The sequence below is a fragment of the Poecile atricapillus genome, chromosome 1 (genome assembly GCF_030490865.1).
Source record: "Poecile atricapillus isolate bPoeAtr1 chromosome 1, bPoeAtr1.hap1, whole genome shotgun sequence".
NCBI classification, from domain to species: domain Eukaryota; kingdom Metazoa; phylum Chordata; class Aves; order Passeriformes; family Paridae; genus Poecile; species Poecile atricapillus.
This window is the reverse complement of record NC_081249.1, coordinates 93,552,874-93,573,763: the sequence shown is the minus strand read 5'-3', so window position 1 is coordinate 93,573,763 and position 20,890 is coordinate 93,552,874. Positions and strand designations below refer to the sequence as shown.

Genomic DNA, 20,890 nt, shown 5'->3' with positions numbered 1-20,890 from the left:
CACAGAGGCACTGGTCATTTCAGATTTAAAAACAAACAAAAAACCAAACAAACCTCTCATAAATTATTGCTGAAATATGGAAGGACCGAGTACAGCCTGTCAGTAAAGATGGGAATAATAAAAGGGCTGTTTCATCTTCTAGTCCTGTACAACTTCCTTAAGCTGAGACAGCCTTCATTTTCTGGCTTATAAAGCACTAAGCATTTTGTTAGGACTAAGTAGCAGATAAATAATCATCAGCCAGAACAGTGCATGTGAAGGCAGTGCTAGCAAAGAGCAAATAAAGCCGAGTTCCTGGTAGATACCTTCTAAAGATGGAGAGCAGGACATTTTGCAGTGCTCTACTGAACACCAGAGGAGGTGAGTACAGGCCAGGCAAAGGGGTGAGAGAAGGCAACAAGAGGAAGGAAAATGGGGTGTGTGTTTGTTTTTCTGGGTGACGTGTAACAATGGTGAATACCAATGCTTTCTAGCAATTAAAGAGAATAACAGGAAAAAAAAAGGGGAACGTGGCAAGGCATAGAACAAATACATCTGTACAGGGTACAACTGAAAGTTGCAATTTACCAAAGAATAACCATTCTGCACATTTTATGTAGCATGTCAAATCTATCAGATTTTTCTCTTATTAAATCATCATTCTACAGCAACAATCATTCTCTCAATCAATCCCCCGTGTTAACAACTCTTAGTAATGACTAACTTGGCAGGAACTGATGTTTACATATATTTTAAAGTCCTGAGCAATGTTCTGTATTTTTTGGATGTTAAATTTTCTTTACATTTTGTCTCTTATTTTTTAACCTGTTTTTAAAGGATGGAGGCATTCAATTGGAAAATAAAGTTTTGTGACACACACTCAGATTATGTTAGTTCAGGAAATTGGCAGTGGGATAAGAACAAAACCATTCACCTCCTGATTGCTGATTCAAATCTAGCCCAAGTGAGATAGTCACAGAAGCTATAAGCCTCCCATGGTGGCTTTGTGATTTGAGATTATTTTTTATGAATCTCAATCCACTTTAGGCCAAGAACCAGAATCGCAAATCCGCTGCCTGAATGAGCATTAAGTGGCATCACTGCACACAGTAATGAGGGAGATGCCAAAAACCAAACTGGGTTTGGGGACAAACTTCCAACCTTATCCTAGGAAAAAATCATCAAAAAGCAGGGTATTTTGTTCCACACAAACGTGGAGTGAAGGAAACTTCGCTCCACATAGATATTTGTAGGAATATCTACCTACCAGACAGAAAATACCCCCTTGTAGTCACATCAGCTGGTTGTTGCAACATTTACCTGAGGTGTCTTATGTTGTGTCCCTGTATCACTTGAGAGCTGAGAGACAGGGAGGGCAGGAGGAGAGAATACAGCAAAGGTTTTTTATCCTAAGCCCTGAAGAAGAAGCAGCAAACTCATGCAGTCCTTATACCTCAAAATCAAAAGACCCTCAGAGCTACTGGAGGCTTTGGTCATTATCTGGTCCATTTTTCCTGCCTAGATAAGAGACACAAATGAGGCATTTAATTTTGCAGAAGACCGAACCTAAGGAGGTTGCACTTTTTATTTTATTTGGGACAAGACTGATTAACAAATCTATTAGCAAAGCCATTTCACTAAACAAACATCCTATAGCATAAAACAAAATAGTGATGCTCAGGCATATTTCCCATGGCTCCTTCTTTTAGGGAGCATGAATCATTAAAATCACTTGGGACTGAGCTATTCCTGCTTCTTCCCTTAGATACATTTGCAAACCTGAGAGAGGTAAAGATCTCAGGACTCACAAGTAGATTTAAGTTTTCCCACTGTCTGTGCTGAAATGGAGCTAGTGCAGATTCTACCTTTGGATCTGCACTCATGTGCCTCTCTGTTATGTTTCATTCCATATTTGTGATCTTTATTCCTTAGAAACAGGAAAAATACACAGCTGACACACCATGCTTGCATGCAACTTGGAATTGTTCTTCAGTGGCTGTAGCTTGGACATGCACTTGACTATTCAAAGGGACGTGAAATGAGAAAAAGAGCTTTACTTGCCTTTTAAATGGCCAAATATTGCTAATTTTACATGGGGAATTTTGGGAGCAAGTAGTTATTCTCAAAGTCTTCACAGACATTACTGAAAGTATTCATGTACACGTCAAGAAAAGTTGGTGGAAAGGTCTCCCATTTTCTCCTTCCCTTGTTCTTCATTATTTTTTTTTTCTATGCCTTTTTTGGCAAGAAGAAAAGGTAAGACACTGACAAATGAGAAAAAAAAAAAGGAAAAAAAAAAAAAAGAGAGTAGGTACTGATTTGATGATCCTTGTCCAAAATAAAATGTTTGAGAAGGAGTAGCCTTACAGATTGTAAAGTAGAGCTGTAAATACATACACATGTGTCATGGAGTAGCTTCTATTATATAAAGTTCCAGTAAAATGTATAAAAATTCTAAATACACCTAAGCAGACAGACTTTATACAGTTAAAAATTCAGCTGCTAAACTGGAAGAAGCAGACAAACAATAGCAAAACTATTAAGAATTTGGGGAAAAAATCACATCTTTTATATTAATTTAAACTTAGGATGTGACACAGAGAATGTTGATTTAATTTAGGAGTCGTAAGGTTAATAATGCTGAATCATGGGCAAAGAATTCAAATACACATTGCATCTTCCTAAACCTTTTAAACTGTTTTGAGTATGTTTTGGGGAGGCTCCGGAATGAGCCAGCTTGTCAAGGGAACCTGTGTCTGAGTGAAAGTCAGTGCATGACTCAAAATCATAAATTACGAGGTGCATTAGTCCAGCAAAGCAAGAAACCACTATTTCAGGGAACAGGTATGGCTTCATTGAAAATAAAATGAAATAATTTTCAGAATATGCACTAGACAACTTCAGCTCTCATTTAACCTGAGTTTTATGGACTACACTTCAGGAAAGCACTTGTAGACTTGCTCAGTGTTTTCAGGAAAGCTGAAAGCACCAGGAATCAGAGAGAACTCAGATCTAAGTGTGCTTCAATGTGCCTTGTCTATTGTGAGGAAAAAGGTAGCACTAGGCAAGCTCAGGTGCAGGAGCTGCACAAAGGCCCACACTGATATGCTGAGCACTGTGATGATGTGCCGTGCACTGGTGTGCTTTTCAAACTGATTTTATGTGATTGATCCTTTTGATCTGTCAATCTGGACTCTTAGAATTCTTGGTCTCTGTGAAAGGTCAGATTCTTACTCAGAGCTGGTTTAACTTCATAGATGACATGTTGGGCTTCAAACACTGGAATTTAACCAACGCCTTCAGTGGCAGCGCATGGGCTGGAACCAGACCATCACCTTCTCCAAGTCACCTGCAAGCTGAGAGCCTTTACCAAGAGTCAGAGGAGACAGACCTTTACTGTGACATCCCCATGACATGTTCACCAGAATGGAGAATAACCCAACAGTAAATAAAACCTGTCCAGTTATTTTCGATGGAAAAAGTCTCAGATGAAGAAAGATTACCTCAAGTGAAGATGGCCTTATACATGCCAGATTTGGCCTTGACATGGTATGTGAACCTACAGCAAGATTTGAATTTTACAATTAGCTTCACATGTTCCAATTAGTTTCTCAAGCTGCACAGAAAGCAGAGGAAGCTCAATAGTAAGACAAAAGTGAGCTTTTGAGAAAACATTATAGGGAATAATTGTGCTCTGGAGAATTTATTTATTTACTAATGCAAACAGTACACACTGAGATAACATCTGGCAGTGTTTATTACAATGAAATCCAATCAATACTTCTGTCTACTACAATATCTGTCCACAAAATAGTCATTCCTCCTGGCATCGACAAGAAATACTCAACTATCTATTACAGTAGCCTTTGTCAGCAAAAACAGAGGTTGACACCCTAATTCTTCTATTAGAAAGAATTAGATGTACGTAGACACAAGAATGATGGTGGAAAATTGGAGAGAGAGATGCCCTTTGTAGCATCACAAAGAACATCAGAAGTTAATAAATCACAGAAATGAAATTTCAAACCTATGAAATGTTTTCAGTTGGAAGTGACCCTCAGGATTATATTGTTCCACCTTGTCCCCCCTGCCAGGAGAAGGAGTGGAAAGTTTACCTTCCACTAAAGCAGGCTGCTCAAAGCCCTGTCCAGCCTGGTCTTAAACACTTCCAGGGATGGGGCATCCACAACTTCCCTGAACAACATCCCTCAAGAATTTCAAAAAGCTCCAGATCCCAGATCTTTTTTTCTTGTGTCTCAGGGGAGGTTCCTGATTTATGGAAAGTTGAATCTGAGTCAGCAGCACCCTGGAGCCAGGAGGGCCAACCCTGTCCTGGGGGCATCAGGCACAGCATCACAGCAGGGCAGGGGAGGGGATTGTCCTGCTCTGCTCTGAGCTGGGGCAGCCTCACCTCGAGTGCTGGGGGCAGCTTTGGGTGCCACAATGTAAGGAAAATATAAATCTATTTGAGAATGTGCAAAGAAGGGCTGTGTGAAGATGGTGCAGGGCCCTGAGGGAAAACTGTATGAGAAGACTGAGGTCACTGGGTCTGTCCAGCTTGGAGAAGAGGAGGCTCAGGGCAGACCCCACTGCAGTTACAGCTTCCTTGTGAGAGGAAGAGGAGGCACAGGTACTGATCTCTTCTCCGTGCTGACCTGTGACAGGACCTGAGGGAATGGCCTGAAGCTGTGTCAGGGGAGGTTTAGGTTGGATTATTAGGAGAAAGTTCTTCACCCAGAGGGTGGCTGGGCCCTGGGACAGGCTCTCCAGGGAAGTGGTCACAACACCAAGCTTGGCAGAGCTCAAGAGGCATTTAAACAATGCTCTCAGGCACATGGTATGACTCTTGGGGTGTCCTGTGCAGGGTCAGGAGTTGAACATGATGATCCTTGTGGGTCCCTTCCAATGCAGGACAGTCAATGATTCTATGATATTTTTGCTAGTGAGCTACTAGGCCTTTTGAGGCATTTTAAAGCTATAAGTAAAGGGAGAAAATTTGACTTTTCATTTCCTTTTGAAGTCAGGATTCAAAAAGAAGTGATACTGAACCTTTCCACATAATTAAAAAGCCAAAAATAAATTTGTTTTGAAAGTTCTGTGTATTAGAATTTCCAAGTAAGCCCTTTCATTTTTTGCTATTTCTGTATTTGCATTATTGCACATCACTGTAGAAAAACTAGCAGTGTTTCGTGCAAAGAAAAAAGTCACCAGGCATTAGCTTAGTTCTTACTGAACCTTCACCTTTCTGAAATCTTTGCAGTCTAACAAACAGATTGACGTGCAATAAGATATGCATTACTACTTACTTATCACAAAATTAAGCAAAGAATAACAAAACCACACAAAACAAAATCAATACTATTATTTTTCCTCCTTACACTTTTAATTGCTATAATTTTGCTTTTGTTGAAACAGTCATTTCCAAAGAAAAATGATATGTCTGATTAATGTGACTATACATAAAATAAATGTACATTTGCCCCTGTTTAATTTCACATTTTACTGGCTCATTGTTCAAGGCATTTCTATTTGTAAAGGACCTAGAGGTGAAATAAGACCTTCTGTGCTACACGACGTCCTGAGGCATGGGCTATGTTCAGAAGTTATTGTGGTGATATGTTATCTTTTTCCCATAAAAACTTCACTTTGACAAGATAATTGGGATTGTAGTTATAAACTGGAGAGAGCTGGGAGAAGAGGGGACACACTTTCTTTTCATCTCTCCTGGTCTAGATCTATTGGACAGAGGAGAGCACATTTTAATTTGGACTGGTACGCTGAGCAGCCACTATATGCCATGATTCCTGTTTCTATAATTTGTGTTTGGTAAGATTTGCACTAGGATTTCTTCTTAAGCTTCTTACTATTTCTTGCCCTCCACACCAATAATGTCTTACTGGAACCTAAGAGTCCTAATGGTGTGGCCATTAAGAATGAACAGAGGAGGAATTATAGCAATAGTGATACATTGACAAAATGGTGAAAGGAAACAAAACCTGACTTTCTGAGCACTGAAACTGGTGAAAATCCCACTAAAGTAAACGGAGTCCCTATTTAAAGGGCAGCAGTACCACCCCCACTGCTATCCATTTAGCTACATGAATTTGTGCTACACTTGCAAATACACAGAATATTTGACCTAGCTTTAAATTAAGAAGATTGAGATTTTAAAAGTGCAGAACAGGCTCTATTATCTCTTACTATATTTAAAGAAACACAGGACAAATGGAGACTGGGTTCTGAAAGCTCTCAACACTGAGAAAGATCGGGGCAGGAGTTTCCACTTGTGTATTAGTGATGCAGAGGAATAAAAAGGCCAAACTGGGACAGAGACTGGGACTTTTACACCTGGATTCAGGGCAAGCAAGTGCAGCAACTGGGCAGCTCCAGTTCAGCGAAGAACTGGTTTGTCTGAACTGTATATGAAATTTGCCAGTTCCTCATCAACTTCACGAACTGAAGAATTGTTTAGTATTAAAACTGGGCTAGGTAAAATTGGAGAAGGGAATAATTTTTAACTAATATAGTCTTATAGCCTTACTCAAAAGAACTCCAAATCTGAAAATAGGAATAAATCCAAAATAAACCTTCATTTAACCACTACTGGGCACAAACACACATGTGACAAATTTTTGTCACTTTGGTATTAAAACAGGATAAATCTTGTTGTTTCAAGAAAAAAGAATAAAAAAAAAAAAGGCTCTCTAAAGACAGCAGGATGTATTTCTTTTACCAAAAGGTAAAACCTTTTCCTCTCCATCACTTAAGGAGAGTCCTGCATTACCAGCAGGACATCAGCCAGAGCAGTTGGTGTCTGCCCCTCACCTAGGGCAGGACTTTTGGAGGGGAGGAAAAAGATGAATACATAAATGCATCAGACATACCATAACCCAACCCACATAAAGGCCCAGCTCAAGCATATATATTTGCAATGATTCCTGTCTCCACTGAAAGGAATGTGGAAGAATCCCAGGGACTTTTTTGGGGCCAAGATTTCCCTCTTTATCTGTAAAAGAAGTGATCAGGAAATGGTGGCACTTCATCCAGAAATGGTGTGCAGAGATCTGGCAGGGATCACAGGTGATAATTATGTTTGCATAACCTCTCTGGGCACTACAAAGAACACTGGCTTTGTCACATTGCTTACCTTCAGCCCTGAATTTCTCCCATATCCACAAGCCTGAGTTGCCAGCTCTAGGAAGCAGCAGAGGGGAATCACAAAGTCCTATCCCATGCAGACAGTGGGATCAAGTACTGGCAGCAGCAGAAGTGAGACGTGTTTCATAACATGGATATTCAGGTTTCCTACCATGTCAACAAAGAAAAAGCAGGGAGGAAAGCCTACTACCCTTTCTAAATTTCCACCAGTGCACCCAGGATTAATCACAACACAGCTTTGAGAATTAGTTCAGCATTAAATAAAGAAATTCTATTTTGTTATGCAGTATATTTCTTTTACAAGAAATAGAAGCATAAGGAGCTTAAAGAATATCTACTATATGGTATAGATACATTCTAAACATTATGACAGAGATAGTGTAAGAGATTTTTAGAAATTAAATGCTTTTAAATATAATTAAGTGATAATGAAGACAATCACATAGAAAACTGTGCCACTGACAGTCTGACAATGCAGGGACATCAGAATTGTTTTCCACCATTCTAGTGCACAGGAAATTTCTGCCTATCTCATATTGATGAAAGGCAAATCCTATAAGGGGAGAGAAAATGCATTCATAAAAAGGTAAAATGTACCTAGCACATTTGGAATTCTCTAGGACATGAATGGATTGCAGTAAGGAAAAATATCTTGCTGGTAAGAAATCCTTGGAAGAATCTCCAAGTCTTTAGCCTCTAGAGCTTCCTTCTGGTTGCCTCTAGGCTGAACACCATCCAACCAGTTGCTTCCCTTTGCCCTTAATACATCCCAAGTACTGGACAAAGCCCCTAACTCTGGGGTTTGAATTCCACTTGGAGTCCTGCACCTAAATGTTACTGCATCCAGCTTTGGACCTGCTAGCATCATGTCCTCTCACCACCTATTTCCGTATCTTTGCAATAGTCTGAGATTTACATATGAAAAGAGGATGATGCTTTGAGCATCACAGAAGTTCAGGGACTATCTGAATGCAAAGCTTTGGTTCAGTACCGGTCCAAAAATGTATGTATTTATATTTGTTATAGATTATAATCATAACTATTAGCTGGCATTACCTTCCTACACTAAGAATTTTCCTGAACTCTTGCCAAAGGACAATTCCCTGGACAGGACAGGAAAACACTTGAGGTGACCATGACTGGTATCCTGAGGAAACTAAGTATTTGCTAGACATTTAGAGCTGCACTAACATCTGAATGTTCTTTTCAGTGCTGTTCTGGAGCCATGAGTATCAGCACGTAGGCACAAGAACACCAGTGCATAATAAAGACTGCTAAAGTGAACAAGAGCTTGCCATGATAAATGTGTTTTTAAACGGCAAGCACGATCAGAGGAAGGGCAGATGTAGCTGTAAAAGAGCAGTATTTTCTAAGTCACACACACACAAAGAAGCTGAGAAGTAGTAATACACCTATTTCTGACACAGGAAGAAACTGCAAATGGGATCTGGAGTGAAGTCACATGGCCAAGAGGCACTAAGACGAATTAAACAGCACTGAAGCCCTGACAAATGTAAAAAGCATTATCCATTCTTTCCTGCAGGATTGAAACAGTTATGAGGAATCAAAACTTTTATGTTCAGGTGCCATCCATGAGCATCACTACCTATAGCAACCTTTCCTATTGGCTCAGGGATTTTTCACTTCTAATCATGCTACACTTCCAGTTGAGTTGGTAGACTAATTTAATTCTGTAGCTTATTGGTCACCTTGTTCCTGGGTTCCTCAGCATCCTCTCTGCATTCCTCAGGCTTTTGTGATGCCCTGACCACTGGAATTTCCCTCTGGTTGCTAACAACATGCAGGCTAAAGCTGTCAGTAAGGCACTAAATTCGCCCCAAAGGATGATCATTTTAGAGCTGTTTGCTTCAGGAATTCAGTATCACTTGTTCTGGGGAACTGACAGCCACTCAGACATAAGAAGGTTAGTCGTGTATTAAAACAGGGCAACAGACATGACAAAACAGATTATCCTCTCCACTTGAAACCCTAATGAATGGAAAAAGGAACTGGGAAGAGATGAGAATTCACCCATTTTTCCACTGATGGTCTGATCTTACAATATCTATACATAGGAACTGTGCCACTGTACCCCACCTAAACGGACTGGGGCTGCATGATCATGATCTAATCTGGTTTGTATTCAGAGAGGACATGCAGTGATCTGGTGCACAACTGCTATCAATGCTGTTGAGAAAGATACATCTTATTTCTCTAAAAGGTTCTGCTGGTAAGAGTCACAGGATTCTCGATTACTTGCTGCAAATCTTGGAAGAAATGAGATAACACTCTTCCATTCTACAAAAGATTTTAACTATTCAAAATTTCAATAAGAACACTGCATGAACTAGAATGAAATTTCTAAGGAAATACGATGAAAAAAAAATCTGCCAAAGAAAGCAACAGGTTCAAAAAATTGTTAATGCAGGTTTTGACTCAGAGATGCTTTCAGTTATTGCTGACACCAAAACATTTTGCACAAATACTTCTCTTTGGTTATTATTTAAAAATAAACAAATAAATCAAATATTCTGATCTCTTTCATGCCAGTGGAAACTGTTAAAAACAACAGACCAGTTTTGGCACAACAGATTAAAATCTCTTCCTAATCTATTATCTATATACTTCAGGGGCAATGACAGGAAAGAAGGCAGAGAGAATGAGATCCTCTATAGTAAAATTCAGAGCTAGACAATTTAGCCTAGTGAAGAAAACAGACCAGAAAATTTGGGTAACTCACATTCATCAGACTTCCCTACATCAGATTCTGGAATCTGAAATGATTCAGCGAGAGTGTCCTCAGGGACACTGATGTAAATATAGAGTAACCACAATGCCTTTCTCTGGAGTCCCTCCCATTACACACTGGTTTAGCTGAACAATTTCATTTCAGATAGAACAAAATAGAACTTTGGAAAAGGCCAGGTCCGTGTTACTTTTTTTCCTTTCATAGTTTATCTAATGACATCTCTGGTCTGAGATAACCTTCCTCACTCAATAATATTTAATCTTTATTTTATCTTGAAGCAGAGTAGCAAATGCTTTGATAAATGGAGTGAAAAACTTTCACCATAACATCTTCAGGTGCTGAAATGCTGAAGTGTTTTACTACAACTTGCTACAGCAGTGCTATGCAGGGAATCAATGCTTGTATTCCCATCCCTTTTTAACAGGAGTGAATCACAGCCCATACTCCTTTATATACTGCAACAACCACACACCAGAGAGCCATTTTCCGATCCCCATCTATTGTGGCCACTATTCTGCAAAAACAAGAGCTGTCATCTATGAAAAAAGTCATGATTTTACCTATTTGTGCACTACGGCTGATATCCTTAACCTCCAGACCTATAACATACGAACAAACAAAGCCCTACAAAACTCCTCCACCTCCCCCAAAAAAACGTTAAACATTTGTAAGAAACAAAAACAAGACAAGCCCACGAAAGAATTAATAAAAAATAATTCCCAACTCCTTTTCTGTGCTAAGTTGTGAATGAGATTGATTAAAACCAACCTGAGAACTAAGAAAATTTTCTTAGTTCTTGGCCAACTGCATTTTGAGATTTGCAGTTTCATTAAGTGAAAGCATCTTTCTAGGATGTTTGCATGAAAATTCAGAAAACAGAGGCAATCATAAGAAAAGAGAGACAATTACAAAGCTCTTAATCTCCTGAGACATTTACCTTTTTGTAGCAGGCTTTACTCCAGCCTCATTACATATTTGCTCTGATCATCAGTCCTATTTGCAACTTTCAACTGTCTCTATGTTCTTTATCAGAGGAGCTTGTATCAGGCAATACCTGGAGTGTCTCCATTAATCCAAATTTTAAAAACCAGTAACTGAAACAAATCAGTATTTGTGCACTGACTGGAAAGAAACCCCTGCAGACTCACCACAACTGAAAATGTCTTTCTGCGTCTATACGACTCCCTCCTCTGTTCTTCTCTAAAAAAAGAAGGGTCAAAGAAAAATGCTGGCAGCCCAGTGAAATCTTTGAAGACACAGTGTGCTTTCAGTTATGAGAGGATGGAAAAATGAGAACCCTGGAGATCTTTTGGGAACATTAGGCTTTATTAATCAGGAATGTACTCGCCACATACCAACATTCCCAAACGGTACACTGAATCAGAGAGATGCCAGGGAGTAACAGAACCCATCCAGCTTGGTCATCTGTCTTATGGGAAGTTCCAGCACACTTTGGGAGGTGGTTTTTCAAGCCATTCCTTAAAAAAGAAATCTCCCCTGCTTCCATAGTACCTATAGGTTGTGTGCTCCAGCACTTTACAATGCATACAGTCACAACATGGCTCCTATTATCTAACTTGGTAATTTTCACTGCTCATTGAACTGATTTCTTTAGGTCTTTCTCCCAGTGGACATGAAGAACAATTAATCACTGTGCTCTTGATTATAAATTTTCACTCACTAGATTTTTTTTTTTTTAATATATTCTCCTTAAGGTACAAAAAAAGCAGCACTTTCAGAAGCATATAATGCCAGGTAGGGCTCCTACATATCCTCTTGCCCCTGGGCCAGATAACAATCAACCAGTTTCTGTTTTCTCTGCAATTCTAACTCTAGGACAAATTCTTCCTTGATAAACATTTTTGACCTCTCCACATTTCCACTGGGGTTCCACAGGTAGAAATCAGGGCAGAATTTATCCCCCTGAGTTTCTGGATTAATGCCTTGGAAAAGGAAGGGGAAAAGGCAAAATTAATTCTCTTGGTTAGTGCTAACACTATTCCTCAGGGATAGCTGGCCCCAAGACATTGATCTTTGTTCAAAGCAAGAACTTCTATACTCACTTCACATTTGCAACACAGCTTCTACAAGCCAATATCTGTATTAAAAAAAAGGACTTTAACTCATGAGAGTCTACATTTTGTCAGAGGACCAGCAACTGGGAATGGACTCAAAGCCCACCTTAGACCTGAAATTCTAGCTAAAACAGCAAGTTATAGGAGGAAAGGACTGGTCCCAAATCCATCAAGAATTGTGAGGATTCTTGCACTGTAAAGAACATGGTAGTGCATGTAGTGCTTGTTTGTTGCTTCAAAACTATTCCTTCATCTAAAAGCAGTGCTGTGATGGACGAAGGCCTTCCCAGCCCTGACATCCTGACGCTACACATGCAGCCTGCACTTTGGGATGCCAGCTTACTGTGTCACATTGGCTTGGGTTCTGCCTCTTCCTTTCCTTATGCCTGCAAGCTCAATTGAACTTATGAAAATTCAAACTGTCTTCTGTCTGTTTCATGCATCATCAGCAAACAATCACTAGACAAAATGAATTTGCTCTCTGTAATTTGGAGGTTACACAAATGCCTCTGCTGTATAATGCAAAAGGAAAAAAAAAAAGGAATAAAGTTTGGTATGCAAGGTTAACTCAGCATGGAGGGAAGTAGCAAAGAAACAGAGAGAGAACATGAACAATAAAACACTCGAAAGTGGGGAGAGTGACATGAGAAATACTGCTCTAAATTGGAGTTGGCCATGCTACTTTTGAGTGATGGGATTGAACAAAGGTACAAGGAAGTTGTGAAAGATCACCCCCAAGAGTGGCTGTATCGCCATCCCTCATGTTTTGTCTACACAACATACTTATTAATAATAACAGTGGTTACTATTTATCCCCTAAGAGCTCTGCAAACACAAATTCACAAATGCAATAATGTTTACAGAGCTGTATCAGTTTGAACAAGATTGAAAGAATGATCTGCTGAACAAGGCACAATGAGGTTAAATGACTTGTCCAATGCCACTCATTGATCCAGTATCCATAAAGATTAGAACACCAGGTCTCTTGGTCACTGATAAGATCAGGCCTTGTAAAACTGAAAGTTTGACAAACCTACCTCTTTTTTAACAAAAATAACATGTCATATACTACTTATTGCCCTCAGGCCATGAAAAAGTAGCTAAAACTATTGCTTTGAAAGCACATCTTTTTCTTCCACACACAATATGTGTGCTGTCATTGTCTCATTCCAAACTCATGCAGACACTGAGTGTGAGTAGAGGTACCTCCTCATCTTTGACTTAATCCTATTTGGGGTTAGTTGCAAACGGCAAAGTACTAACTTTTAACTTTCCTTGAAGTTAAGCATTTGAGTAGTCCCATTGACTCAATAGATCTATTTGCCTTTCAACCCACATGACTTTAGTTCAGAGAACCCAACATAGCAAGAATCTAGCCCACAGACCTTTTGCATTAGGAGAATATCAGTGCCACATTCAGCAAGTGGAACTTCTCATGCAACTGTCTGAGAGATGTTCAGGTGATGTCTAATGCCATGTACCAATAATTTTTTATTAGACAGAATTTGGCTTATCTTATATTAATCACTCACTTTAGGGACACCCCTACACTTAAGCAAGGTTTCCACTCTTTAATTAAATACATAAATTACAAAACTACCAGGATATGGCTCTCCTTTTCTCTTTGCTGTTTTTGGGTTAACACAGGAAAGCCCAAATGGCAAGTTCACCTTTTTAAGGATCTCACAATTAGAAACACCTGATTACAGCAAACATACAGGAAACAAATTCTTAAAGCATACCTTCCTTTATAAAAAGTGCCACTACTTTTATTGTGTCATGCAACTATTTACATGGACACAAGGTATAGCAAGAACCATATCCTAACATCCTCACTTTACAGGATATATGTGCTTATGTAAAACTTTCCTCACCTTGTTCTTTTGTATTCCAGAGACAGGCTATGCCAAGGCTACAGAACTTAGAAGCAGCTACAAGTTTAAAAGTGGAAGGGTTTGTGTTTTTTTTGTTGTTGTTGTAGTTTTTTGGTTTGTTTGTGGTTTTTTAAGCTATTAGCACAAGAAACTCAAGGATTAAAAATGTGGCCCTTCACAGTATGGAAAGAAGACCTTGGCAGAACAGTCTTAGGAGTCATGATCCCACACTCCATTCCCAGTCTGACCACTGATTTTCTTGGACCTTGAGAAAGCTGCTCAACATCTCTGTGTGGATGCACTTGACACTTTTGATAAAAAAAGGAAACGAAAAATATTTCCTAAACATGAGGTTTACACTTGTATATTTATTTCCTCTTTAAAATCTAGAGTCTCATATAATGGAAAAAAGCTCATCCCAGCCAGCACCAATTGCTACTCTTATTTTGTCTTGGGCTGTCCATGCAGGACTTAGTGACCATCTGGATCCTAAGGATTCAAAGAACTTGCCTCTTACACTGCTGCTGCATTTTGGAAAGAGAATTACTCCTGCTTTCCAACAAAAATTTTTTTGGTTGTTCACACTAAATTGCAAGACAAGCATGAAATTTGGTACTCAGACATTCAGAAGAGCTCCCCTATTTTTCCCTGAACACCTCCCTTTAAATTGCTGCTGGACCCAGCAAATCCATGAGAGTTTTCAACTTGGCTCACCAGTGTAATTGAAAGGTTAACCTCTGGTGGCCAAGGAAGCTGCTCACATTCAGCAATGAAGAGCAGAAAATGTTAAATACCATTCACTGGCCACAGCCTGCAGTTAACACACAATATTTAAACAACACAATGGCATGGCCCTTGCCAGTAATGTAAAAACACAGTGGAGTAGAGCCAGAATGGCACAATCTGCCTGTCTGAGTCATGCTTGGCGCTGTGCGCTGGAGGGGCAGGCTTCAGCTGCCCACAGTGAAACTGTACCCTCCAGCTCGTTTACAATGAAACATTAAAATATATTAAAAAAAGGGGGTGGTGGTAAAGGCATGATAAATCCCCTCTAATAGTTAAAATATTTTAAAACTGAAGCACAAAAGTACCACTTTGGAAGAAGTCTCTGGATTTCATTACAGAATGCACATTTTGATCTTAAACAAGAAAACAAACTGACTTTGCTTTGTAATATTCCGCAGCTTTGCACTGTTCAACTGAAATTGATCTTTTTCCTTCTTTCTACAAGCTTCTGGATTTTTTTTCATATATTATTTCATTTGATTAAGAGTATCTGAATCTGCTATATTTTCCAATCTTCTTTTGCATGCCTGTTGTTCAGTCACTGAAGTTCCAAATCTTAATTATTAACCCAAATGCATTCAATAAACAGATTCTAAATAAGGGTGGATCAGAGTGATGTGCAATCTAACTTGCATTTATGGTAACTATGCTCTTAGAAAAAGATTCCTTTCTTGCTGAGATGTAGATGTTATTTTGACTGTTTTGTTGTGTCACAGCAGAGATGAATTGGGCATTTCTGCCTTCATCTGCACCCTAAAGCAGCTGAAGTCCCCTGTGATGTCATCAGAAAGTTGTTTGTTTTTTTCTCATACGAAGGAGAAGAATTTGTTACGACATCATGAGAAGAGAATAAACTGAGTTTTGTGCTATAAGGAATCTTCTGCTACTTTCTGTTATCTCTGCACCAACGTGCAGAAATCCTCACTGACAAAGCGACAGCAACTGTAAATCAACAAACAGAGATGCACAGTATTCCTAATACTATTCAAAACAAAGCAGGAAAGAATGATCTATTAAGTGCTCTGAAATTAAAGATCTGCAAGATGTAAGTTCCTTTTTAATTTTTAAATAAAACACCCTTTGAACTTCTAAATCCCATTCAAGGGGACTCTGACCTTTATCCAAGACCAGCTACTGTGCTAACACTTTGGATGCATATAGAGGAAAAATACGGACAAAAGGTACCGGAAAAGCTTTTACTTACAGGAATGCAGTGTGGCTTAATCTTTTTGTTTTTAAGGTGCAGTGATTTCAGCATCTACAATGTAACTTCAGGCAGTCTGAAAAGAAACAGGTTAAAATCTCTTTCAGTTATAATTGGTATTTCAGATTTAATTAAAAATTAAACTTTCATAATGTTTCACCATCCAAAGCAATGCATTATCAGTCAAGCGTAGCCTTTTTTTTTTTGTTAAAAGAAGCTCTTCCCAGAGTAGTTTGCAATGAAAGAAAAAGGGAAAAAGGCAATTGAGAGTAGCAAAATATATTTCTTCAGCAAAAGATCTCTGAATAATTTGGAAAGAAGCCTTCTGCCACTTAATTTTAACAATCAACCTTATACTAATTAAAAAAAAAGCCCACAATTAAAAAAGACAGAAAAACACCACCACATACCAAAGACTATGAGGATAAAAATGTTAATTTCAGCAAAACAAGGACATTACTAGGACCAGAACATACGCACCAAAAGGGAAAATATGGTTTTACATAATGCCAGCCAACAACATTTTTTACAAATTCGTTCTACAGCATGCAGCACTTTCAGACTGTTGCATGGAGGAGCAGAGAAAGACAAGTTCAAAAAGAGGAAAGCCGTTTTTGAAGTGTACAAGGCAAAAGGTCCCTTGCAACCTTTTGTTAAGGGATATGAAATAGCTCATCTATAAAACTGCACGGTTTCTTATCATGTAAAATAAATGTCACATTACTGTGCAAAACAGATGATTAAGAAGTGATGGCTGCAGACACAGCATTTGAACAGATGCAAAAAAAATAATTTTTTTTTTCAAAATGCAATTGAAATAGTTGGAATGACAATAAAACTCCAGGGGTTGTACCATAAATATGAGTTTAAATGTTAGACTGGAGTTTAAAACCTGTGGTTTTAATTATATCTAATTATAAAGGCTCCAAAACCAGGAGAAATGAGAAAAACAAAAAAATATTAATAATAAATTAAAACAATTTTGCAATAAGTTGTCAGGATTTGGCCTCGTAATAACAAACCATACAGCAATATACACAGACATACAATGTACCAATGACTCATTAAAGGAACAAATCAAAACTTCATTAAATTTTATTTTTAAAAGGTGACAGCAGAACTTGCCTAATTTACCCCATTCAAAGTCACAGCTATTTCTCCTCACCAGCAGCACACTCACAGAGACGGTCAAATAAATCCCGGATGCAAATCTAATACTGTTTTTAAATGTACCACGGGCTGGGAGCAATTCCTAAGTCTAATTTTACTTTGTTCTCCATAAGTAAAAATCCAATTCCTCAGATGTCAGTGTTATATGAGGCTTCTCAATCCATCCTCATGGATGTTTAAAATAAAACACACCGTGTCAGACAATACAGTGTCACACAAATATGTTCATACACACACCAATGCCACAAACAAAAATGAGCTCACAAACTTATTTGTAGATTTAAGTTTTCCACTCTGTCAAGATCAGAGGTATCGAAGAGCAGGAGGCAAAGCAGAAAGCATGGAAGGGGATAGCACAGGAAGAATCAGAAACAATTCTTGAGCATTTGAATGAACAAGAGCCCCCTGATAGAGGCACTAGGATGATGCTGCCACAAGATAACCTTTACAGGCTTGGATGAAATTTTTCCTCAAGGAACCATCTGACACACGTGTTCCTCTTCCTTTAGACAACCTTATATCAAACAACTTTCCTTCTTTCTCCTGATTGACATCTAATAAGGTAGACAAACAGTGAAGAAATCCAGGCAAAAAATTGGTAAGTCCATCAGCAGCAGGCAACAACACAACTGCCACGTTAGTGATAACAGTTTCGGCCTCTGAACTTCAATTTCTTTCACTTTCTTCCCCTTGCAAATTTACCCCGTTTCTGACATCTTCAGGACTGTAACACTGGCTTACTGGCAGGGAAGGAGAGGGGCAGCAGTATTTAAAATCCAAAGCTATTTCTTCTAATGAATGCAGGGAAAAACTGACCTCAACTGAGAAAACAAAGAGCATTCACTGAGGGTGAAATGTATCCCTGTGTAGAGAGCCAGCACAGAGACTGCACCACTGAAGCCCTATTCCGATGACCTAAATAGGAATAAATTGGTGCATGGACTTCACCACAGCAAATTTTGTCCAAAATCCCTGTTTTCTTGTAGAGAATGAGGAAATACATAGCCCTTTCCTGTGAAAGCACTAAGGCATAGCATCTCCTTCTCATGCTGGGCACAATCCTGACAACTTCTCTTCAGTGTGTCTTCCTAGAAGTTTTAACCTGAAGTCTTTTGTGCTTTGCCCACGTTCTTCTGACTGGAAAGGGAAAGGTGGGAACACAATATTTGGCATTAGTCTGTAAGTTAGCCTGAGGGCAGAGTGCCTGCAGATCAAGTGGTCCCTCTCCTCAAGGCAGACATAATTAGCACATGCTGTGATTCTTCTAATACAAGAAACGGAGCATCGGAAAAAGCTCTCTGTGAGAGCTTGCCTTCCTGTGCACAGGAGAGGATGCTCAAGGCTTGTGGGGCAGGAGATCATGATTGTTGAGTGAAAGGGGCACCCTAATCCCCTCGTGGAAAGAAAGAGACATGGCTCAAGAAGAGTCAATGAACTTCTGCTTGAGAGAAGCCCAAGAGCTGGAATCGCAAGAATGAGGAGTATGGCAGGTCAGGAATGAGGCACGGGAGTAAAGTGTTAACAACAGAGCAAGTGTTACCTCTTAGTAAAGGCTGTAAAAAAAAAATATCAGAAGGTAAACAGGCTTCACTATGATTTCTTACAAGTCCTTCTGGCCATCAAGCTTATGCAGAGTCTGAAACTTTGAGAGGAAAGCTACCAACTCTACAATGACTGAAGTTCATTAGCAATATTCCACAACTGGCATGAACCCCTGGCTCTATTTTGCCTGACCCATGTTTATGGTCTAATTCACCACTTTGATAAGAATCAGATTAATTAAATCTAAAAATTAAAGAGAAGGAAAAAAAGTGTAATTTGTTATCAAGAAACATTTCAGAAGAAGTCAGCCTTCTGCAAACTCATAGCAATAAAGGAGTTCCATATCTGTAAGGCTTTGATTTTCCTTGAGTACCTTAAGTAAGCTGGAGCAGGTCAGTTAGAGTCATATACAGCTGATTAGTTACAAGGAGAAGGAAGACTAGAGGAGAATACAGTAATACACTTTTTGATATCTTTAGAAATTTTTAGATATAAAAATTACAACCTCAGTCAATTGATCTTTTTCAAGTTCACTTCTTGAACTGGAAAGCAACACTGAAGCCACTGCCACAAGTAACTATTCAAAGAAGGTAAAATACTGATGTCCTTACTTAAGAAAAAAAACTTCCTTGATAATATTAAGGAGCTCGTCTTCAACAACCAGAGAATGAGGGAGAGGGAGGGCACTGGATGAGAAATGGACACACACAAACAAAAACCAAAGCCCTTTACCTTCAAGAGAATATTCGAAAATACTTATGGGCCAGATAAGAGACCTCAATCTAACTTCAGAATCTAAATAATTATTTAGGATATAGCCCAGAATAATTGTGTCACAGAAATGAAAAAGGAAAGTCAATTGTACAGGCTTCTCATCTAACAACAAATACACAAACTCTGAAATTGGAACCAGTATAGACAGACCAGTACACTGCTCTGTTCAGGTTAATGGGTAACAAAAAAAAAAGAGCAAATCTTATTACATAGATACAGCATTATTTTACTGCTTTTTTTAGGTGAAATCACTTTAGTTGGTATTAGTTCTCTATAAACAGCTTTATTTTTTTCACCAGTCCCTTGTCCTGACTGGACAGAATTAAAAAGAAAGAAAAATAAAGCAAAAAGTAATGCTAGTGCTTGAAAAATCCTCCCAAAATGTTTGAATTGGAACTCTTACCAGACTTTCAAAAATATGCAGGAATTTAGGTTATTTCCAGTTCTGCCTTCAAACTCATAGCCATTTGTGACTCAAACCAGAGTCACAGGGCTGCTGATGGCAGAAACCTGGGGGGCTTTGTAATTTGGCAGAATGGGAGCAGAGGACAATCCATAGCACTGTGCTGAGATCAAGGGTTCCTCCCACTGCAGGACAACAGGAGATTGAAGGTTTCTTTGTCAAAATGGTAAATCTCCATCTGTTATTGGTTCACTGCAAAGATGAGCACCCAGAGATTTTGTCTTCCTCATGACATTCATCATTTGTGTTTACTTTCCCAGCGAAGATGACATCCATTACAAATTTTAATTTCCAAACCATGGCTGTTTCAGCTGAAAAAGCATTTTAATAAGGAAGAAGGTGTATTTTTGGCTACAATTCACACACACCCCACATTACCCAACAGTATTTGAACTATTTCTGTTCAGGTATGATAGAACTTCACTTTGGGCTAAGACTAAGACTCCTTGAAATCTCAGTTTCAGAAAGTTAGACACAATCAACTGTATAAAAGCTGCAGTGCATAATCCACTCTAATGGTCACCTGGAAACAGGTACTGGATGCAATTTCACCACAAGGGCCCTCAAACCTGTTAAAGTGTTGGATCCCTTAACAGCACAGTCCACTCCCCTCATTTATCCCTATTGCTAACAGAGTAAGTAACAAGCACTTGAGAAGCCCAGCTGTGAAAGCACATGAGAAGCTGAACTTCTCAACACACAGAAGAGTTGGTCTCTATAACTACACTTAGGATCTGACCTGGACTTCTACTGTTTAAGAATTTAATGGGTAGTTCTGTAATACTTAGGTGGGACCCAGCATCCTTCTAAATACCTCTTGAAGCTTTCCTCCTACGCAGGGGCGATGATGGTAATCAAGTTGGCTGCTGAAAACCATGATATTCCTTATTCCAACTGTTTTCTTGCACAAGCTGTCCCTAGATCCTGTTTATGTTCCCAAGGAACAGGAACAGTGACAGCATGCAGCTTTCACGAGGCCTTGCCCAAACAATTCTTTCTCTAAAGATACAGTTTTTCTGTGAAGCAGCTCTGAAGCTGATATTTGCTGAGCATCATTGGAATACAGCTTGAAGACTTTACTTATGCCCTTTACATGGTATTGTAGCAAATAAGCTT

The 20,890-nt window shown here is 39.0% G+C and overlaps 1 protein-coding gene across 23 annotated transcripts in view; it reads right to left on the bottom strand.

Annotated features, from left to right (window-relative positions):
* Positions 1-20,890, bottom strand: part of ZBTB20 (zinc finger and BTB domain containing 20) — a 473,996-nt gene that overhangs the window by 296,304 nt on the left and 156,802 nt on the right. For 21 of the 23 annotated variants that reach the window (XM_058829852.1, XM_058829841.1, XM_058829861.1 and 18 more), the window contains one exon: positions 15,826-15,901. The exons of 1 other annotated variant lie outside the window; for it this stretch is intronic. The gene's annotated coding sequence lies outside the window, so the exon portion shown is untranslated. Of the gene's footprint in view, positions 1-15,825; positions 15,902-20,890 lie in introns of those variants that run through there. One more of the 23 variants, XM_058829863.1, reaches the window with a different exon arrangement.